The sequence below is a fragment of the Bemisia tabaci genome, chromosome 10 (assembly GCF_918797505.1).
Source record: "Bemisia tabaci chromosome 10, PGI_BMITA_v3".
In the NCBI taxonomy this organism is placed as follows: domain Eukaryota; kingdom Metazoa; phylum Arthropoda; class Insecta; order Hemiptera; family Aleyrodidae; genus Bemisia; species Bemisia tabaci.
In genome coordinates this window covers 31,248,188-31,256,198 of record NC_092802.1, presented here as the reverse complement: position 1 = coordinate 31,256,198, position 8,011 = coordinate 31,248,188, and positions in this window count along the sequence as shown.

The window sequence follows — 8,011 nt, the reverse complement described above, 5'->3', positions numbered from 1 at the left end:
AATCAGTCCCCCCTAAACAGCAGAAAATGGCGCCGATTCCCATCAACCAACACGCGGTCTCTCCAATGTAACATGGTCCGTTGATACTCCCCAGCTGGGACCGTCCGGAATAGCAGCTCTAGTGCAAGCACCAGAGCCGCTAAAACAATTGTAAATTTTCAGACCCCGCGATGGAGGTTTGTGATTTGGCACTTCAGCCATCGATATACTTCATCAACTGCAAAATATCTAAAATCTCAGGATTCCGGGAGTGAACCAATTTTGGCCATTGTCGATATCCTTTTTTTAAAATTCAGTACAGTATGAAAACAGCTTGTTAGCAGTGAAATATTTCACTTTCACGACCACAAAAATTCGGCCGCGGCGCAGCAATTGTTTCGCGCACTGCGAAAATTTTGGAGAAGAGCAGATCGAGGATAGAGGTACAATTTGTCGCTCCTGACGAAACGGCGTAACTCGATTTCCACGTGAGTCGCAGAAAGCACGCAGTTATATGGACAATATGGCTCACGTAGGAATCGGGATATAAGTGGCTGAGCATCAACTCAACAGCTCGAAAAAGCAGCCAATCCCATCCGTGGAGAGCGGGCCATTAACAAGAGTTTCAATTATTTGACACATATTATTGTGAAATTAGTTCGTTATAAGCTTGCAGTCTCTAATTAAATGGGAACAAAACTTCACCCCTCTTCAGAACACGCTGCTCTGAGCATTTCGGCATCAGAATTCGAGGAAATCCGACGCGGGCCGTTGCCAAATCTCAGTCGAATCCGACCGTTCCTACCGTGCCGAGGAAAAACGCCGCACGAAAATTCGAATGTTGTCAAATTTCCCCGGGAAAAATATTCAATTTTTCAGGAAGTTATTGGTATTTTACCTTGATGAATTCAGATACTGCAGATCAAATTGCGAATAAAATTATACAAAAAATTTGAAGGAGAATATTCACAAGTCTCCCCGAAAATTCGGGATTTATGGCGGGAAATTTTGCAACGTCTGATCGTTCGTGCGGCGTTTATCCTCAGGCTGAGGACCTCAGCACGGTAGATTTCTCATTTCGAGGATGCACGATTTGGCAACCCCCCCCCCCCCCGTCAAGTGGAGGCTCAGAGTTCGCATTAACCCCATTAAATCCAGTGCTATATGTCAGACCCGCTTTCTATTTCAGCGTTTCAGCCGACGCGACGAAATGTTTGCTGAAAATTCGGAGCCTCGGTTTGGGGGGGAAAAAAGTGGATGCTTAGCGAGTTGATTGAAAACAAGCGAGGGTGAGTGTATGCGTTTCACGCATGGATGAGCGATTCTGTCTGCGCGTCAGAGCTCAGCGGTTTTCCTGACAGGGAGCTGTAGTCAGGACAAGAATCAAGGACGAAAAAAATTTCATACACTGTTTTTAAATGTCCGTTGGTCGCGGCTACTATTTCGGTGCGTTTAAGGTTGGGAAATATTGCACGAGAACACTGGAAAAAAACACATTGGATCTAGAGTCCAGACTCTTAAAAACATCGAAAAGAAAAAATACTCTTGTTTCAATCACAGTTAAGCTTAAATCAAAGAGCCAAGCCTCTTAATTTGAGCGGATTTCCTTTTGATTTAAGCTTAATCTGATTGAATCAAGAGTCCTTTTTCTTGTCAATGTTTTCAAGAGTCTGGACTCCAGTTCCAATGTGTTTTTTTTTCCAGTGTAAATCTATGAACTAAAATACGTTCAGATGACGGTTATTACGCTAACGTGCTAAGAAAAAAAGTCGTATGAGCATTCCGACGCAGGCAAATCGCTACCGATTAAAATTTTATATGTATTTAAGAAAAATTATAAGGGCCTTTCCCCGAAATGATCAAATAGTGTATGTGAAATGGGTCCGTGCAGACTTCAGTCGGAGCAAAAAGGGGCCTTTTTTTTGTAGAAAATGACCTTTCTCTGAAATTACCAAATAGTGTCTCTGAAATGGGTTTATTGCAAACTTCAGCCAGAGCAAAAAGGAGCCTTTTTTGTAAAAAGCACGATGAGCACATTTGGAAAGTGTGAAATACACTCTTAACTTCACGATCTGCGTGAGAAATATGTTTTTTTTTACACATCTGCTTCAAAAACGATAATACGGCACAAATGGACATTTGGTAAGACGAGTCTATCCATCCAACCCTTCCGCTCTAGGACGCAGTGCAACATGACGGTCGCCAACCCACCAGAACACAGTGAAAGAAGGGTTGATTAGCATTAACCGACGTGTTAATATTCACATTTTCCGTGCATTGATAAAGTGTATGCTGCTTCTTCACGATTTGCGCGCAGGAGCGTCTGCTATGTTGAGTACTATGTAGCATCCTAGTACGCAAGGGGTGGATCGAACGCCTCCTCTTACATGTTCACTTGTGCCGCTGTACTTTTTCCCAGCGGGAAGCCTTAAAAAAACGCAAATTTTTAACGCAGATTTTGAAGTTAGGAGTGCATATTTCAGACTGTTCCGATGCGCTCATCGTGATTTTTGAGCCAGTTTCTATGTTGATCTTACTGAAGTTTGCAACAGGCCTATCGTAAAATGAAGTCCAATTACGTTCCCTCGGCGCACAACGAATCGAGCCAATAGGAGAGGTCGGACAAAATTTGGACTTTTTAAAAGCTTAAAACTCCGTTCATACAAAATTTTGAGATTCTAAATATGGTTTCATTGGTTTCCTCGTGATATTTTCTTTTAGAAATACCCCTTAAAATTTAAAAAGTGACGATTCAGACACCGAAATTGGCAGTTTTTGTTAAAAATTTCATGTTCGACCCTCCTGATTGACTCGATCCACTGTGCGGCGGTGGCTCATGTTCATCACCGCTTTAGGCACGACAAGAACCGAAACGCCTTCAATTGTTTGGTATGCAACACAGGTTTCCATCAAGCACGAATAGTTGCATCCAGGCGTTGCGTATTAAAAGGTGTTGACTCCATTGCATCCTTGCGTCTTAATATAAGGTTTTTCCTCAAAATTTCGTATAGAACTCGATTCTCGTAACGAGTATTACTGAACTAGACTCCCAACCAACATAGGATCGTTTTATATATTGTCGGTTACGAAAACATTGAATTTCGCGCTAGAGTAACTCTCCTGGCTCCGGCTGAAGTTTGCAACAGGCCATTAAATTTCGAGAGTTGCCAAATTTCCTTCGATAAAATGTTTATTTTTGAGGAAAGACATGCATATTTTGCCTTGAAATTTTCAGAAATTTTATGTGAAATTGCGAACAAAATTATATACGAAACATTGGGAGAAAAATATTCAAAAATCTCCCCGAGAAAGAGTGATTTACCAAAGGAAATTAGGCAACGTCTGGAGGTTCCTACGGCGTTCCTCCTCAGCACGTCAGCATTGCGGACAAGAGCTCGACTGCTTCTTAAAAGACGCTTGAAGTGGATTATCAAAAGTCGAATATCAAAAAATCCCAATTTTCAATGAATTCAGAGGCGGATCCAGCAATTTGGCAACATCCATTTAAACCTATGCTAAATAATTGAATCTTGCCGGAGCACCTGACCTCCCCAAGAATGATACATTTCCATAGGTTTAAATGGCGGAAATCCAGTGTTGCCAAATTGCTGGATCCGCCAATAATCCTCCCATTAGCTTCAGTATGCTTTTGAGCGTATATGCTTTCTTTAACTCGCAAGGACATTGACATCCGCCGGATTTTTCCTCAATGTTTACACCCTCCCCTTCCTCCCGTCGTCTGAGTCACGATGAGATGTGGTCACGCCCAAAGAATATCACTCCCGCAAATTGAACTCTTTATCCTGAGAACGACGAAGGAACTCCCTTTGCCTAATAGAAGGCTCCAATCTACATTTCAGTCTGCGAACGAACGGACGTCAAAGTTCACCGTCGAATATTCTCAGATAGAGAATCGATGTAGGGAGAGCAAGATCATGGATTTGTCCGAAATTTTGAGGTTAGGTCCGGAGCTTTCAGGGCCCAAAAGGACAGCCGATGAATTTCAGCTATCCAGAGTGTTCAAACATTCTTGGTTAAGTAGTTCCGCATATTAAGCTGATTACAATAGGATTCGTAGTACTATATAGGACGGTATATTAAAATGATTAAAATGGGAATCGTGGTACTATACACTGGAAAAAGAAACACATTGGATCTAGAGTTCAGACTCCTAAAAACATCGACAAGAAAAAGTACCCTTGATTCAATCAGAATCTAGCTTTAATCAAGAACCAAGCCTCTTAATTTAAGCAGATTTCGATTGAATCAGGAGTATTTTTTCTTGTCAATGTTTTCAAGAGTCTGGACTCTAGATCCAATGTGTTTTTTTCCAGTGTATAGAACCGTATATTAAAATGATTAAAATAGGAATCGTGGTACTATATAGTAACGTATATTTAAAAAAAGATCTCTGAAGATGGCTCTCACTAGAGTCCCTTTATACTGAGAGTCAAGACAATTTGAATCCATCTCTGATTGGTTCCCGTATTTTAGGCCTCCACAGTGTCACAAACGGGAATAAAGATTACATTTTCACCAATTGCAAAGATTATAATCTGGAATGGACCAGGGAATTACGGGTTCGGCAAGGAACAAACGGAATGAGAGGAGGAACGGAGAAAGGCATTTGAGAATGGGCCGATCAAAGATTACGAAAAACGTTCAATTTCTGTAATCTTTATTCCCGTTTGTGACATCCATGAGCCGAATTGTCTTGACTCTCAGCATAAAGGGACTCTAGCTCTTACTGGAGCCGGAAGGCTTTGCCGTAACCATCTCTGTACATATCTACAAATGTAAGTAAATTATTTTAGTACTCGTAAAATGTATAGTACCACGTTTCCTATTTCAATCATTCCTCCGTCCAGAGTGCTTTATTGTTATAATTGATACGACCCATCGTTGGTAAAGCAAGTATTTGACTTAATTTTTTGCATAAATTAACTCATATTTTCGGAAGAACGCTCATTTATGAAAATGCTTGGTCATTTTGGTTTGATTTTGGAATCTGATGATTGGCAGTGACATTTTTGGTAATAGAAGGTTGGCTGCCTTTTTGGGCCCGAAGACCGCCATATTTCGACAAGTCCGTACTCTTTCTATGAAGGCACTCTACTCTCAGACTTGTATACAGATGGAATATAAAATCAAAAGGAGCTACGTGCATTCAAACATGAGCTCTGAGACCTATAAGAATACATGTCCAATACAGGGGTTTTAAATTTGCGGATAATCTGCGCTTATTCAACTGCGTTTTTCTCGTATTCTGGGTAATTTTTTCGCATTATTAATGTGCGCACCGTGTTTTTTTATGACATTTTGTGTCAGTTTTGTGTCATTTTGTGTCAGTTACCTTCAAAAAAATGTATTCGCATGTCATAATTCGTTCATGATTTAGTGACCCATACGGTCCTCTGACGTCCATATCCTTTGCTTTGGATTTCATAGTCTGGCATTTTGACCTGGAAAACCCTCAAAAGGTTTTCCTCTGTGGGAGTGAGCGGGTATGCGTGGGAGTGAGAGGGTATGGAAGGCGTGACTTTATCGCAACTGGTGCAGGTGCAGCCTCTAAGAGTGGTAAATCGAGCAGAAAACACTTATGACGTTCACCTCTCAGCGCCCCCTCGATTTCATTCCTTTTTCGCGTCCTCATTGTGCTGGTATTCCTTTTTTCCCTGGGTTTTGTCCCCCTAGAATACCATCTTTAATTTTAGTACTTCCGTGCTAAGAAAAAAGTTAATATGTGTTGAATTTTCGATTTTGAGATTATTTAAAAAATCAACACAATGAGCCAGTGGCGCTGGTCGCGGAGGGAGGGTATGGGTTTTGTAGACACGAATCGATCAACTGAGATTCGATCGTTGCACCTTTTGACCGCTAACCGCTGTGAATCGATTGAAAACCCATGAATAGATCGACAAACCCGTTAGTTGATCGAGAAATCCGCGAATCGATTGAAAAACCCGCGAATCGATCGGCAAATCCGTGAATTGATCAAACAACCCTCGAATACATCGACAAACCCGCTAATTGACCGAGAAATCCGTGAATCGATCGGCATAACCCATGAGTAAATCGACAAATCCTTACATCGATCGATAAACCCATGAATCGACCGACAGTACCGTAAATCGATTGCATTTTGTCGATCGGTTTCGTTTTTATTTTCCGATTGATTCATCAGGATAAAATCAACAACGATTTTCTAATCGATCGAAGGAATCTGTGTCGATCGGTTCAAATGTTCCGTTTTTCGATCGATTCATGTCTGTAGAATCCATATTCTCCTTGCAGGAATAGCGTAACTGACGCATTATGGTGATTTTTTCAGAAATCCAGACACCGGAAATTTAACAACTACAAACCGTATCCTTTTTCACACAATCACGGTTCAATAGTCTTAGCTGTAGGTTTATAGATTAGCAAAAAATAATGCGAAAATACGGGCATGTGAACCGAATGGTACAGTTGATATAGACGATCTTGCTTACGGTTACTACATAAAAACGCACTCTTCGCTAATTATAAATACTTTCATTTTTGAGAGTAAGGTCAATTGCCTTTCCACACAATTTGAAGAACATTTTCCGACAAAAATAACAAAAAATCACACACAATTTTATGTGATTAAGTTTATTAATTATAATAGAATAATTAACTGAAAAAAACACCATTGACTTGGGGGGCTTTAGAAGGTTATGTTCGTATTCATGTTTCACTTATGTTTCACATCGGATCAATGCTTGCAAAGCCTCATGGAACGGTATCATTATGTGCGCGCGTCGCGTCGCGCGCTCCATTGTGTCACTGCAGCGAGGAAGCGTAAAGCGCCTTCAATTTTTCGCTTATGCAACACGGACATCCATCAAGCACGAATAGTTGTATGAAGGCGCCGCGCTGTCAACCTAAGTGTATGGCTTCTGAAGTACCATAACTACGACACTTATTCTACCCTAGGGCGCGTTTTATTCTTAACCAGAAAACCAGTGGCACCGTGTTTCTCGCGAACTTTTACGTAAGAACCAATAGTCAAATCGCAAATTCCTCACACATGCAACAACTGCATTGTTGACTAATTAAAATTTTTGAACTTTACAATCCCATAACTCTTTTCCGCTGTCGATCTTTGCATCATACTGTGGGAGAAAACAACATCACAAACAGTCCGAAATGAAGAACCGCGCAACTGTTATTGACTATTGGCATCTTAGGGTTTATTGATTGAGGTCATCATATATTTACAGTTGGAATAGATGTAGATACCCGAGCTTATTTCACTTCAGCTACCATGATTATTGCTGTTCCTATCAGCACATTTAAGTGTTTTTTTTCTCACAGATGCCAAAGCCCTCGTGGAGAAGACGCTGTTTTATTCCCGCGCATAGCTCTGAGGACTTTCGCAGCCTAAAAAACAAATTTGGAATGAAGGTTTTTCCTATCTTATCTCGTGGGAAGGCGCCATACGGAGGCGTCGACAAGCTAAAATGGATGCCATATTCTCGAGGAAAAATATGAATGAATCTTAACACATCGATTATACTGCCGTGCTAAGGAAAAACGCCATATGAACATTTGAGACTCGCCAAATTTCTCCCGGTAAAACATGCATTTTTAAGGAAAGTTATTCATATTTCTTCTTGAAATTTTCAGATATTTTAGGTCAAATTGCGAACAAAATTATACGAAAATTTGAAGAAAAATATTCGCGATGTTCCAAGATAAGTCGGTTTTTATTGAAGTAAATCTGGCAACGGCTAAAGGTTCATACGGCGTTTTTCCTTGGCACGGCAGTATAATACTGCCATGTTAAGGAAACACGCCGTATGACGATTTGAATGTTGTCAAATTTTCTCAGATGAAAAATTAATATCGGGGAAAAAGTTTGCATATTTTTATTGGAATTTTCAGATATTTTAGATTAAATTGCGGACAAAATTACTTGAAAAGTTGAATGAAGAATTTTTAGAACTTTTCAAATAAATTTGTGTTTCGTCAAAAGGAGTTTGGCAACGCTTGATTGTTCATAGGACGT